This window comes from Crocodylus siamensis, chromosome 8 (genome assembly GCF_052110815.1).
Source record: "Crocodylus siamensis isolate JL-2025a chromosome 8, ASM5211081v1, whole genome shotgun sequence".
NCBI lineage: Eukaryota > Metazoa > Chordata > Crocodylia > Crocodylidae > Crocodylus > Crocodylus siamensis.
In genome coordinates, this window is record NC_143402.1 from 77,255,943 (window position 1) to 77,269,536 (window position 13,594).

Consider the following 13,594-nt stretch of genomic DNA (forward strand, 5'->3'; position numbering starts at 1 on the left):
ACCGTGCCTCAGTTTCCCCAGCTGTGAGAAAAAGGCTCTTAAAGCGGCTTCGAGATCCTACTAAGGGAATGTCCCAAAGCTGTGATATGCCTCAAGGGCAGTGACTTTCCTGAGAGTTAGGTGCTTTAAAATTTCTTTCCAAATCTGATTTTCAGACAAGCCAAGCCAACTTAAAGCCTAGGTCTTCATGACTTGATTAAAGCCACATAATGAACCACAGCAGAGCCATAAGCAGTATCCAGCAATCCCAGTTTTAGTTCTATAAATGCTCCCCAGTACTCTGCTACCACTTACAGATAATAGCTACGTTGGGGTTTTTCACTGGCTAGAGTCTGTAACGCCGGTGTTAACTCCCAATGTGCTTCACAAACATTAAGGCCACTCCAGAAAGCTCTGCCGGCCTATCGATGCTTTGATGCGTTTTCTTTGATGTCATTAGCAATATTGCATCCTCAAGCTAGCTGAAAACCCTGCAGCTCTGCATGGCCAGAAATGCATTTTGCGCCTGCGATGACATTCTTACGTCACCTGGCATTTTGCAAACCAAAGGCAAAACCAATGGCATCTTTGGCTGCGTCTGAACCGATAGTATGTGTACAAAGTTGTTTTTAGTTTAGATGTCTGGCTTGTTAAAGCTTTGCAATATTTGCTGCCTAAAATACAGTATAAGGAAGAATACCCACCAACTGCAGAGGCTTCCTCAGCCTGACGAAGGGTTTTTAACCCCAAAAGCTTGCTAAGAAAATGTTTGTCCAACTATTTAAGTTGGTCTAATAAAAGATCTGAGATTCACCCAAAGAACCTCGTATACCTGTGTCCTTCGACCAACACAGCTGCAACCTGCACCCCATATGAGAACCCCATCACTTTGTGCATGGCTCTGCATTTCAGGTCCTATCCAAGGTGGTCAGGATTGGGGGTGCTGTGATTCCACTGAAATATATTATATTTCTACCACTTTCCAAGGCGATGCCCCCACAAGCTTGTGAGCTCCGGAAGCAGGATTTGGGACCAAAGTGCTTCGCATATATTCAGCTACTCTTCAAAACCCACCGGGAGGGAGGCCAGTGTTATTTGCCCCATTTTACCAATGGTGAAACTGAGGCACGGACTCTATGAACCTTACGTAAGTTTGCTCAGCAACAAAGTGGAGCAAAGAACAGCTATACATGTCCGTGTTTCAGCCCCATGGTCTAGCTATTAGACTGCCTCTCTTTGCATATACTACTGTTTCTTAATTTGATGGGAAGAGACTTTTTTGTGATATTTAACAGGGATATTTTTTTCCACTAATCAAGAAATTATTCAGAAGCCAGGGTTCCCCTTTATTTTTTTCCCCCTAAATGAATGGCATAATAATTGCATTTGCCTGGAGACGAAAACTGAACCATAAAACAACTATGTAAATCTCTCTTTTTTTTTTAAATGATAAACGCCTTCTATAGAGAAGGAGCTCGTTCCAGCAATGTCATCCCACCCTGTTCTCACAAACAATGTTTAAAACAACAACGCGCGCACAAGTGGAAAACTACAGTGCTCTCTCCCCTGCCTTTTCTCCCCACCAGATCTGGCACTGCAAGAATCTGATGCTCCAAACTACAAAGCCGAATGTCCTTTGAAACCCCTTTTCAGTGGAGACAACGATCCTCCTCTTTTGCAAACACTGCTGTCCTTTTCTTCACTGCACCTTTGCAAAGTTGTTTTCATTAACTCCTTATCAAGTTACCTGGGTTTGATTCAATGCTCAAAATGTATTTAAAAAAAAAAAAAAAGCGGTGGTAGGTTTTCAGGAAATAGCAAGTTCTTTTTCACCGAGATAGAAATCATTTGGCAAGCAACAGTGAAATACTTCTAGTTTCCAGTAGGAGGGGAGGGGGGAAAGAAAGCAAAGGGAAGATGCTAATGAACCACAAAAAGAAAAGGTGGGGGGAGGAAGTTTTAAAATAAAAATCAACCCTTGCTTTTGGAAATTCCTCTGTCTTGCGGCAGACTTTTAAAGCAACGCCATGGTTTGTCCCTAAGACATTCAGTAAGATCTTGGCTATGCTTTTATGAAATTAAGTGATTAAAATAGGTGACTTGAAAGTCCCAAACATAAAAGCTGGCATCTAGAGAGACCCTTTTAGCCAAAAGTCCCAGGCACCAGTTTAGCAAAATATTTAAGCACATGCTTAAGTTTGACTGCAGCAGGACTTAAGCATTAAGCAGGTCTGTATGTCCTGGCTGAACAGGGGTGGACGTAAGCACCTGAGTAGCTTTATGTGTTTGGTCCTTAACGCCTAAACTGAAGCAGAGGCTTAAAGCGGCCCGAGAGCCGTTGCCCATTTCTGGATGAGAGCTAGAAAGCCTTCAAGCCTGCTCACGTGCAAAGAGCTGCTTGTTGGGTTTATCGCTGCATCAGTCCAGCTTACAACTGGAGCACGGCAAGCTCATCGTCCCTTGTTCCTGCACGGACTGAAGAAGGCTGCCTTTACGGTACAGAGAAGGGACCTCTTTATGGCTTATTGCTATTGGCCCAACTCCCAGCGATGGGCCATCGCTCCCAGTGATCAGGGACCGTGTCGTGTGCTCCGGCCGAGCAGGAATTGACCCCCCACGGGACATATCTGTATTGAACGCCCCTTTGCAAAGTGAAACGGCAAAGTCCCGTTCTTTGATTCCGTGTTTTCAGGACACTGGTATTCAGTTGTTTTTTGCTTTTTTCTTTTTTTTTTTCTTTTTTGCCCAGAAGCAGGACTGCATTCTAATTAGTCTGCATTTAGAGGCTGCATAATGGTAATGTGATCCCTACTCTAGCCTTTATCATCTGTTTCCCATCTTCAAAGAAGCACAATCCTCTTAACTCTTAGTGCACAGGAGTGGTTCTGGGGCCCTGCTGCTTCATGGACGGCAGAATCAATCAGGCTAGCACCGTACAGCATTCAGGGCACCGCCAGTGGCCTGCAGGCCGGTAGCTCTGAGCTAGGTTGTCATGTATCCCCGTGACTGAGCTCAAACACTAACACTAACGGTCCCTGTAGGTGTGTCTACACGTGTGTTTACTGCGCAGCAACTTACCGCACATTACGCAGTTGTTAAACCAGTGTCGACACGTGTAGTAACACTGTGCGTGCACCAGCTTGGGAGTAAAGTTACTCCACACAAACTGAGTTACTGTGCAGGGAGGCATCTACATGTGCCTTACTGTGCAGTAACTACTCAGGAGTAAATTTGCTACCTTCATCATGCATCAAATTTACTCCTGGGTCACATTACTACGGTGCAGTAATTTTCAGTTCCTACACAGTAGCAGTGCACATGTAAACGTGCCTGTTGCGTGTCTGCCCTCGCGCCTCCCCTAGTTCTGCAACCAGAGTGCACCGACTGACCTATAGTGTCCATTTGGTTGAATGTTTGCTCAACATCAGCCCAACAGTGGCTTGTTCTTGGCTGGCAATGGTATAGGGAGGAACAGTGTTGAGACAGTCTTCTGTCTGTGGTTTGATTTAATCTCTGGTGGCATGCAGCCCAGACCACTGCACCCGCTACTTGAATGACAGGGGTCTCAGGGCAGAAATGAATGCCTTGCCTAGATGGGCAGGGCTTGCGAGAGTGCTAGGTGTTGCCGGCCCACCAAGCACAGGTGGGCTGAAGAGGAGCACTAAATAGTCCTAATATGTAGCAGAACTAAGGTACCTTAATAAACCCTGGGCCTATCTAACACCCTCCTGCAACGACTGCCTTTGGTTATGTGCTCTCCTGTTTATCTAGCCAGTCCCTTTGAGCTGAGCGCAAATTGTAAGTTCCTAAATAACATTTTCCCCCCCCGGCCTATTTGAAATCTGTTGGGTTTTTTATTTCCATCGCCTGCTCCTCGTGCTGGAATGTCCCGGGGACTGTTTCTCCGAGTGCGGCGGGAGGACTCATCCTGAGCTGTTCCTCTTGCTTTGGCCTCCAAAGGGGAAGAGGAGGAGGGACCTCCTTTGAAGTTATCCCTGAGATTCATTTCCAAGCCCTTCCTGTCCCCTTCCAAGGAGAGGTTTCCACAAGCTGACCTGACCTCCACTCCTTCCTACCCCAGTGTCAGATGCGGAGAAGATCAAGTGACCTTCCAAGACGGCCAAGTCAGGGGGTAAATCTCTCCCAGTTGTATCTGGAGGGCTGCAATGCAGTTCTTAGACCAGAGCCACTTCATCTATGTTAGTGTAACTGCTCTTCATTTCCGCCAGCAGAAATAATAAGAGTATCGAACACCTAGCAAATGTCTTTTTTCCTGCTGAATCTTCCTACCCAGACCCCGACAGCTGATATACTCCGTCCATGACCATTTTAAATAAATGCCCTGCCCGAGATCCTTCTTAGACGCTGAACGTGTGAGTGAAGCCCAAAAAAAATCTCCCTGACACATGCAGTAAATGCCGTCTGATGGAAAAGCTCTTCTGGATCTGAAGGTACAGGGCCGAGAAGACGCCGCATTTCATCCCTACAAATTACCTTTCTCTCCAACGGGCTTATTAGGATCTCTTTCAGCACAAACTTCAAGGCATTTCATCAGGAGTGGATGCTTATGGTAGCAAGATGAACTCCAAACAAAACTAACGGCTTATTTGTTGGAGCGCTCGAGTCTCGATGCTGGGTCTGTTGCCTTGCTTTGATAATGGAAGGATGCCAGCTGGAATGGAGTTTATTATTATTTCCCCCCACCACTTTCTTTCTGTTTCTTTTTTTACCAGAACGCGCTGCTTTGTAGCCGTCCTTCTGTGGAAGTGGTTCGGCCTTTTACAACAACAAAACACAACAAAAAAAAAAATCCCTAGGTGTGAGAAGATTAAAGATTTTTTTAGATCTGGACATTTTCAAATCAGAACCACATGTCTCCAATAAACGGTGCTGGCTGAGAGCCACCCCTGCTCCAGTCCTAAGGGCTGCTACGTTCAAAGGATGCACGGTGAGCATGGTGAGAGCGAGAGCTTCCCCAGCTTCTCCTGTCACTCGGACGCTATATTGCCAATATAATACTGCAGGGCGCTTCGATTGCAAGCGCTGCCGTATCCTCTGTGCTGGAGCCTGTCCAGTCTGCTCATGTCTTCACTAGCCCTGGGATTTTCCTTGCCTTCTCTGTTCCTCATCCCCCAAACTCACATGCACGCCCCCTCCCACTCCAGTGAAGACAGCCGGTACGTGTTTCCCTCTATCACCTACTGCCCAAACCAGCTCCAACTGGAGCCTGTAGAAAAACACGAAGCGTTTTCTGCCATCTGAGGCTGCGAACAAGTCAACCGACTGCCCTAAGCATTACATTTGTCCAAGCACAATGCAGTTCATCCTCCAGTTTCTCTGTGCCCTCATGAAAAAAGTCTGCTGGTGCATGCTTGCATTGCATAGCGGTTCTCAAATTGCGGGGTGTGAACATGCACAGGACTGGGCACCGGGGAGGATAGCATCCCTCCCAAATGCATGACCTGCATAGTCTCAGGGTCCAAGCAGGAACAGCGACTGCATGCCCACTCTCCCCCACCCCCTGAGCAACTGAATCCCCTAGCTCCTACCATCCAGATCCATCACAGCTCCTTTCCATATTCTCCCAGTGCATAACGCACCTAACACATGCATGGGAGTTTGGCCCCTGGCTCTGAAGCATCCGCAGTAGACCATGAGCTAGGAGACTGGATGTGGACATAGAGATGGGCTGTGATTTCTGCTCCATCCTGATGATCCAGATACAGCTATGCAGCATGGACTGACAAAGAAAAAGCAGAGGCAGCATTTGCCATGGAGAGGAATTGATTGCAGTGCATTGCTTCCACCAAACTGAAAACTGATTGCTTTCAGGAAATGGAAGACTTTCTTCTTCCTTTGAACACACAGGTATAAATCCAGTCTCCCCCTCCCACTTTTTTGGCAGCTGAGTGGTACCTACACATCTAACCGCAGATGCAGAAGTGGCATGTAGGGTTAACTGATGTGGATTTAGGTCTTACTCCCCTCTGTGTGATGAGATCGGCACGCTCAGACGGGATCTGCTGTGATCCCGTTGCGTGCAATCTGGTGGGATCAGAGTCCACCCGGGAAGTGTCCTCAACACCGGGCAATGGATCGGGCAGGGCAGAGAGTACCCTCCGCCCCTCCTGCCAATGCCAGCCCAGAAGAGAAGATAAAGCAGTCCTGGATCTGCCTTGAAAAGAAGTTATCCTGGGTCCTGACACCGTCTGTTCCTTCAGTGACTATTTTATGCAAAAACAACATCAGGACTGGATCAAGGACTGATTAAAAGCCATTTCTGGCACACCCTACCCCATGCACACAACTAACAGATTCCCCTGAGGAACTCATGGCCACAATCGATGAGATCCTAGCAGAAGCAGGGATCTAGGCAAGCTAAATATGGATAACAGGAATTAAGGGAGCAAATGTCTCAGTAGCCCTAAAAAGAATATAAAAGTCATTGTGCTTCATAGATTTTACTTCTTACATGCTTCTTATTAATCTGGGTTAGGGAAAAACTTTTTCTGCAGGGGAAAAAATCACTATAAGCATCCGACAGAGACAAAAGAGCGGATTAGATAGGCCGCTGATCTGATTGATTCGGGTGATCTCTGTGGGTATATCCACACCACAGGCATTACTGCTGTCGGTCCGTTAAGGCCCATGGGCGCATGTGTTAAATTAGGGTCAGCTAGCTGTCTAAGCATGGAGTCCGATGCAAATCTATTTGAAGCTCGCTTGGGAGCATATACAATACGCTGCTGTTCTTGAGTCACAGTAACGTGTCCCAAAGAAGATACCAAGTGATTTACTGACGTTTCCTCTCCCTGATTTTTCATGCTTTTTTCACTGGGGTCAAGCTATCAGCAAAAGACTCGCCAAAAATATGAGGTTTTCGGGGCCCACTTGGTAGGGAGAAAAATACCCCAAAAAAACCCCCTGCATTGCAACAATGTTTAGAATCTGTTTTATGTCCAATAACATTCTCCATCCTGCATAAATTTATAGGGTTTTTAACTCTTCCCTTTTTATAGGGGGGGTTTCTGAAATCTATTTTATTAGGGGAAAAAAGATTTGAGCGTATTAGGCAAAATGCCAGTCGCCATGGTAACCTTGGATTTTTCCATCTTCATTACAAGTTCAAGTAAAAAAAACCCTTCATATAAAATCTAAATGAAAGAGTACATTATAAGTCCATTTTGAAATGTTTGCCTGGAAGTGAAACTTTGGACTGCATCCTTTTTCCGCACCTCCCCTGCAGAACTTTCTGGTTCGATGCAGAACACATTTTTAAAGTGCTTTCATAGTGCATTTGGCTTCACTAAGCAGGATAAATGGCTTGGTGGCTGAAACAAGGCATCAGGCTATATAGTCTTGTGGCACTTCTGCCACTGAACTACTGTGTCACCTTGGGTGCATCACTTATGCTCCGCAGCGCTTACTGGTTTTAACTTGCCGGTACAAAGGTAATAACGACCATTACATATCACACCGCAGCATTGCAAGGATGAACTACGAGGTGCTCTGAGACCCTTTGATTTATAAAGGGAAGCTAAGCCTTCCTCCTCCAGCTAAATCTTTTATTGAAAGGTTGACGATCTCTCTGGTCCACAGACTGGCAGGACTCATCAGTTTTCTCTCTGGATAATTGATGATCTGGAAGGCCGCAAACTAAACAGGACACCTGCTTGATTGAGCAATGGATGCAATGCCGTTGTCGCAGGGATGCCTCGTACCTAGTAGATCAATTCTACTTCGTGTCACCTTACAGGTCTCTCCTTTCTCCCGGGCAAGGAGGAGGCAGTCCCGTAGCTGCCTTTCCTTTCTACACGCTGCATCACAATTGGCTGGGCAGCCAGGATCATTTTAAGGATTTCCTGCTCAGTCGCTCACCCCTGCACTATGCAGCTAAGCCGGCTCGCTGGGTTTGAGCCATCTCAGACTTCCAGCCTGCGCCTGTGCAATGCGTGCTGTGACACGGGATTAGGATCATGTTCGGTCCTGTAAGGCAGCTTCCTCCCGGGAAGGCACAGAGGCTGCCTATGACCTCTCGGCTCCAAAGCGCAATTGCTCCCGAGCTCAGCGCTGCAGATTCAGGCCCACATGGACACACGTTCTTAGGCACACTTCTGGGCAGAAGCCTTGCCTGGGAAGCATCGTACCCAGCTCTGGGCGATGAGACACGATGAGCACAAACACTTACGGCTGAAGGTGCCAATGGGCCCTTCTGCTTCGGGCATGCACAAATCCTGCCTGCATCCCCAAAATGGCAGGCACAGTCTCTAACCTGCAGCTTCGCCCATGAGACCACTTGAAGGGCCCGTGCATCGCGGGTCAATACTGCCCCACGTTTTGGGGACCTGACGGGGCGGTGAGAGGATGCAGCAGCTCTGTGCTATAAGGAGGGATGATTCCTTCTGGACTCCCCGGGACTCACGACCCTGCAGGAATGGGGCACGTTCTGGCCCTTTTTTGCTTTTCAAGGCACTACATTTCATCCTTGCAAATGTACGTGGAAAGTATTTCCCAGCGCTGGCACGAGGATGAAAGGGGAACCCTGCGCCTGTTGCATCTGATTTCCCGTCGACCCTGTTCTGGTTAAAGGCACAACCTGCTGCCTCTTTCATAGTGTACGTTGCAAGGGGGGGGGGGCTGAACCTGGCATGGGGGCTCTTTAATTTTTTGAATTTTTTTTTTTTGATACATCCTTCCTTCCGCCCCTCGCAATCAATTAGTGGGCAAAGACTTCCGAAAAGCTCTTTCCTCCCTAACCTTTCACAGGCTGTTGCGATAATGACTCTGGAGAGCCTGACCCGGGCCTTTGCGTTGGGTTCGTTACCCTCCCAGGGCAGCGTAAGGCGACCTTCCTCACTTCCTCCTCTTCCTTTCCTACCCCTGCAGCTCCGATAGTCTCAGGAAAGTGGGGGGGAAGGGATAATGTTCCAAAATTGGCTCGACCCCACCAGATAATGTTTCCCCTTTGCTGTCATTTCTGCAGTCAGAGCTAAGAGGAGGGCTGCAGAGATAACACACGTCCGTTCTTTTTGCCCTTTAAAAAATACAAATTATGCAGACCTGGAGTCAAGAGCAGATGGGGGTGGGGGGAATCGGAGCGTTTTCTGTTTTTAATTTACATTTTCTTTCTCTCTTTCTATCAAGGCAAACTCTCTTCGAAACCCAGCCTCCATACTGCTGAAGCCCTAATCATAACTTCGAATTGTGGGGATTGCTTATTTGATGTGTCCTAATTGATCTCCTTTCCACTTCTCAACCTTTTTCACACACACACCCACACACACCCACGTGCATGCCCAATCAGGGGAGATGCCCTTGCAGCTTTTGCTTGGCACTTGCTCCTACTTGCCCAGCCAGTGGGGACAGACATTGCACAAACCGGTTTGACCCGAATCAGTTAAGTCTGATACGGCATTCAGCCGGGTTTATCTCAAACCAGTTTCAGCCGCTTTCAAACTGGTTTATGCGCACTGAACATCTGTTCTGTTACAGGTTTAAACCCGTTTCTGATCACTTAAACCGCTTTGCGTGTAATGTCTGTCCCCAGCCTTAGGGACGGTTGTGGCATTTCCAAGGGATGTTGTACTCTGCAGTGTTCCTGCTTCATGGGGCAGATTGCACTCACCTCTGTGGCTGTGCATGAGTGTGAGGGAGGGGAAGGACTTGCTAATGCATTTCCTAGAGGCAGGGACAGCACGGGTAGAGTTATGCAAAACTTTCCACTCTGTCCGGCTGCTATGCCCTGATCCTAACCAATGCCCTGGCTATTCCTGTCTTGCTAAGGTATCGCTGTCGTGGCCTGCAGTGCCCTCAGCTATTTTCGTCTTAAGACTGGCTTTCAATTCTGCCAAAGCCCCTAAGCACTGCCACGTGAAGCCCATCCTCCTCCGGCTCTGCAGTCCCTCTTGCACAGAGCTGGTCACTGCCACGGCTCTGGTTGTTCAGTGACACAGAGCAGGGTCCCCTAGGAAGAGCCCTCGACACTCATTTTTTGTTTGTGGTCTCCTCTGGATAGACCGGAGGCCTTCCCCTTTCCCTCACTGCAGTACCAAAGCCTTACTATTTAACTGCGCACACATGCAGCTCTAGGGCCACATTTTATGTATGGATCTGGTGGTGAGAAAGGCAAACAAGCCTATAAATAGTGGGGACAACCCTGGTGTGACACTCTGCAAAACTCAGTATCCCCTGCAATTGAACTAAAGCATCTTTTTTTGGTTTTTAATTATAGGACTGGAGTTCAACCCCTTCTTTTCTCCCGCCAAGGTGTTTCAGGGCTTAACTCATCAACTTCTTTGCAGAAGGCCCCGATGTTGCCCTCCTTATAAGTGGTGAGTTTGGTAAGGACCTAATACCAACCTCAAAACCAGACCATAGGCTCACGTGCAGCCAGTCCAAAGATTCCTGATGATCACGCATTTATTTGGTAAGCATTTAGGAGCAAGTGAGCATCTTTCTCACTTCCCTCTGTTTGTACAGGGCCTAGCGCAGCAGGGGCTTGGGTCTCCCAGATGTTGCTGGGGATTATAAAACAAGGGATTTCTCATCTTTCACTGTGATTATGTGCCCGCACTTTTGAACCTGTCTGACGCATGGACTGTACCGCAGGAGAGCTAGGCAGGGCAAGCAGGATACCAGCAGCTCTGGACCCCTGCCTCCCTGCTCCATGCACTCACACACACCTACAAACACACACACCTCTGCCCAGGGCACCAAAACTGCTACAAATACCCCGGCTCGATATATCGTTATTTAAGCAGATTTTCTCCCACACTATCTTCAAGAGGCTTTCATGTTTCACAGCTGAAGAAAAGCAACTACAACCCATCAGTGGAGCAGACACAGTCCTTCAGGCGGGCAGCATAAATGCACACATTAAACTGCATATGAGAGAGAAAAGGTGGTGCCATCATACGTATATGTTTCTTTCCTGTATGGTTTTATCTATAAATTGGCTTCATTTAAAAAGGTCTGGATCCCATTTCATTTGGCCTGACCATAAATGTGGAGCCTGGATCCCTTCCAAATGAGGTACCTCCTTGCTGATTAGTTTTTAAGATCAATGGGATAAGAGTACACGATTCTCCAGTTGGGGTAGACAAGGCCAGAGCTTTGGGTTGCGTAAATTGGGTTAGCCTCATTGCTAGCAAGGGATCCCTACACCCTCCCAGGATCCAGCCCACATCGCATATGTTTGAGTTCAGTGAGCATTATGTGCACATATGCATAGCTATATACACATATGCACAGCTATAGACACATATACTTATGTTCATCTACATATAAATTTATACATATGCACAGTGATGTACATATACGTGCATATACACAAGTACAGCCACATGTACCTCTACATACAAATATGCACAGCTACATACACATATGCACATATATTCATGTACATCTACATACACATCTACATAGCTATATACACATAGTTACATACACATATGCACATATACACATGTGCATCTACACTACAGACACACATGTACACACATGCACAGCTATATACACATATGCGCATATACACAAGTACATCTACATACACATATACATAGGCATATACACATAGCTATATATTCACATATGCATAGCTCTTGACATGCATAGCTACATATAGATTATGGTCCCGAGCCTACGGTGATCCTTACACAGCCAGACTTTTGCATCTATATGGCATCCTATTGAGGACCAGTAGACCACCATGTACCACACTGAATCAGGCGTAAATCTTTGTCTCCACTTCTGTGTGTTTAGAGAGTGTGTGTGTGTGTGCAATGGTGTGTACACAGTCATGTGTATTTGTGACTCCGGTCAGAAGAGGCCCAGATATGATTCAGGCACTTGCTTTCTTATTTTGCAACCCAGTATTTCTCACTTCCTTTCTGTTTTGAGAAACCTCCATGACTTCCATCCTTATCACCCATTCCCCTGTAGACACTGTTTTGCTTTCGGCTTTTGTAACAGTGAATTAAATAGATGTGAGGGCCTTAAAAACAGTAGCAGTTCAACGCTCACCTGAGAAAAGCCAAGATGGCCAACTCTATAGAGATTCTGCTTTGCAGAAATTTTTTGGGAAGCTCCTAAAATTTACGAACGGGCAAGTGTTTTTGGTTTGGGGGGTTTTTGGTTTTGTTGGTTTTTTGGGGAGGTGGCTCAGAAAAAGCTCCTAACTCTGTGTGGCTTTTGTTAGCTGGCTTCACTGTCATTTCTCAACATCCATCATCGTGATTGCAGAGGCCATTGCACAGCATCTACAGAACCAAGGGGCCAACATTTTCAGAGACAGCCATTCATAAATCCACTCGAAGGTATCATTCTGCCCAGACAGAGATAAAGGTTATTTGTGTGATTTAATTGCAGCGTGGAACAGAAAGTCCTTCACTAACTAGTCTTTTATAGCCTTTTGCTTTCCACTCCCTTCTTTCCTTTGCCAGGGGACCATGAAATCTCATCTCTGACCACTAGAAGAAGAATAGAAAGTAGAGAGACAGAGGACACAATTCCCAATGCCTCCTCCCGCCCATCCCCCCTCCCTTCCCCAAAATCTAATAAAGATGATTAAATTACATGTCTTTTCCTCCCATTGAAATCACCGCACACTGCTCAAATATTGGAGCTCAGGAAATAAGGCACGACAACTTCCCTCGTGAAACTTTAGAAGGCAGAGCAGGGGTCTGGGGCTACAGGCCTGCAAGACTGGCCTGCTCTAATTAAGAAATCACCCTGCTGAGCAGAACCTAATCTAAATAAAATAGAAAAAGGAACTTAGCTGAAAACTCGGCTTCCCTGCCACCCCCCTCCCTCCTGCAGCCCACCGCACCCCCAGACGGATCCCATCCAAGTCGCAAAGAGTTTTTCTCCTCTGGTGTTTTTTGGAGGGTGAGGTAGGCTTACAGAGAGCTCTGTGTGTGCTTGGGGTGGCCAACGTCCAAAGGAAAAATATACCAGCCATGTACAGCAGAAGCATGCTACTTTTTTCCTGGTCGTTTTTTAAATGATACTTAGCCTGATGTCTGTGAACCAAACCCTTGGCGATCGTCTTGTTGGTAGGGCTGGTCAACACTGGCTTTGGATGGAAAATCAGTGTTTTTGAGTAACTCCATTGGGGGGCGGGTTGCAAAAATTCTGATTTTTTTTTTTAAGTAAGTCATGAAGAAATGTTTGCAAGCCAGGAAGACTGTGATTTTTTAGAGTGAAAACCGAAGCATGTTGGCTGAAATCTGAAATACTATGATTCAGCTCTCTTGCCATGGTTGTCTCCTGTTCCCATTCACCTCTATAGGTCTTATCTCCAAACTGGATTAAATCTTCTGTGATGCATCGTGTCCAAAGGCTCCAACCCCATGAGAGAAAATGATGGTCCATCATCAGAGAGGCACTCATATGAGCAAACCCAGTCTGCAAAAGCAAATGAATGCATAAGGCACCTGTTTGAGGCCAGTTATACCTTTCACGCGGTAATGAAGCAATATTCCAGCTAGAAATATTTCAGACATCAGATGAACTATGTAGGTTTCTGATTTTTTTTCCAGCAAAGAATCTTATTTTCCATGGGAGGAAAAAAAAAGGCTGACTATATGAGCCTAATTATTGCAAATTGTCTGCGTTA